The sequence below is a fragment of the Aplysia californica genome, unplaced genomic scaffold (genome assembly GCF_000002075.1).
Source record: "Aplysia californica isolate F4 #8 unplaced genomic scaffold, AplCal3.0 scaffold00577, whole genome shotgun sequence".
Lineage (NCBI taxonomy): Eukaryota > Metazoa > Mollusca > Gastropoda > Aplysiida > Aplysiidae > Aplysia > Aplysia californica.
This window is the reverse complement of record NW_004797847.1, coordinates 16361-18576: the sequence shown is the minus strand read 5'-3', so window position 1 is coordinate 18576 and position 2216 is coordinate 16361.

The following is a 2216-nucleotide window of genomic DNA, read 5'->3' as shown; positions in this document are numbered from 1 at the left end:
TGGCAGTCTAGCCGTACTTAAGTACGGCTAGCCACTTCGTAATATATATGTCAATTTCCGAATGTTTTGCACTATTGTCTTTGTACCTGCACAATGGTATTCAAAACTATCAAACAAGCTTTTTTTTTTATCAGGTAGTATCACTTCACAAAGTCAAGCTGATTTGAAAGATTTTGTATATAGAGACAAATGGAAATCTTGTTTCCTGACTACTATAATCCTTTCGAGCTTCTCATGTCATGTCTAAGTGGGTCAATTTCTTCTATAATTTCATTGGACGAACATCTAGCTACAAACTTGGCGTGTTTTGAATGAGACGTATGTCTCGATTACGAACCAACGCAGGCGGTTCTAGAAGAAGGCCACAAACACAAGCAGACTGACGCACACACACTTGACCTGAGTTTAAAACATTCGGAAATTGACCTAAATTATCCCCTTTCCAATGGGCGTAACTACTCGTAATGTCTTATCAGCTTGTGAGAGGGGGTTATTCGTCATGTGTTTGTAACACTTTATAAATAGAAAGCTATGAAAGATATTGAGCGTTATTTTCATCATCGGTTAACACACTCGGGCCCGCGGTGTGGCGAAAACACACTTTTCCCAGCACGCGTGCTGTACACCAACAGTACACACTGAGTGGAAGGACTTCCGTAACGAGCGACCACCCCATCAAACACAATAAAGAAGAGCAGGCCTAGAGTCTAGTAGACCTACCTAACCCTACCCCTACCCCAACAAGCCCTCAATCTGCTCTGTCTCATAGTGGTCGCTCGTTATGGAAGTCCTCCCCACTGAGTGACCCCGGAGGCCTGCCCGGCATGTCTGACGTAATCGGTTGCTGATAAGATATACGCATTTGGGCACAGACGCAGGATAAGAGTTAAGTACGGCTAGACTGGTAAAGTAAGGCTAGACAGCTGGGCTAGATTCTACGGCTAGACACGTACAGCTAGCCACTTCGTATTTAGATCTAGATCTAGACATGCAGATTAGGACTAGGTATAAATGTCTGTCCGCCTCTAGATAGATCTAGCATGGCCTAGATCTAGTTCCTAGATTCTAGATAGATTCTAGTATTGTCTAGAAATCTACTCAGTATCGTTCCTATTCCAAGTTATATAATAACATAGAGCCTCCTTAGATAAGCCTTAGAGTCTATTATAGAGCCTAGACTTGACTTAGTCTAGATAGCGGATCTCTAGATTTCTAGAATCTAGATTCTAGATTCGAATTTCAAATTTCCCCGTTCACCAAGGCTTTCCAAACATACCCGAGACAAGACGGCTTTCGTCTCAGACATTACGAGTCTGACCACAAACCATAACAAAAAAAATGAATAGCGGTTTCTGGGATGGGATTTGTTGACACTTTTAGCATGAACGCCGGAAGTTCAAATCCCGCAACATGCGCACTGAGCTATGGTATAACAATGCCAGGATTTACAGGCAATAATGACAAAAGTTCTTATTCAGGTGCAAGATGATGAGATAATAGGCTACTTTATTTCCCCCAGAGGGAAATTATTATCGAATCAATAAACAATCTCCCCCCCCAAAAAAAACAACAACAACCCAACAACAACCCAACAACATCAACGAAACAAAAACAAAAAAGCATACAGCCTAGTGCAGTCCAGATTATCTTGCTTGCAACGTTGGCCTCGATTTTCTCTGCTCGGATGATCTCAAAACACTAAGTACGTACATTGTATTTTTTTATCCTGGCCCTGGTCTTTTCCCTTCACCCACATTATTTAAGCTCTTGAAAAAACATTCTTGCTCTACCGCCGCCACTTTTGCCTGTAATTTTTCAAATGAGGACAGGATATTGTTATGTTTAAGGCCTTTACTTTATGTTGATTCAAGTAGTGTCCCCGGAACTGCGTTAAATTCTGTTTCTTCCCACTGTTGTCATTATAGTTACAAGTGCACGCCTGCGTCTTTCAGCACCGTCCCACTATAATTTCTATTCATTCCATGAATCTCCCAACAGTCTCCTTAGAAATTATTACATTTTTGTTGCCTCAAGTGCGATCCAAAATATACGCCTATACTCTCTCGCAATGTTAAATTTTAATGATAGGCGGGCCTAATTTTAATTTATTATCATTCACGGGCATGCAGTAATTTATGGGCTGATCATTCATAGCCTTTTTTATCACTTTTTTATTTTATAAATAAATTATATAAATACCGGTGGGCTAACATTTT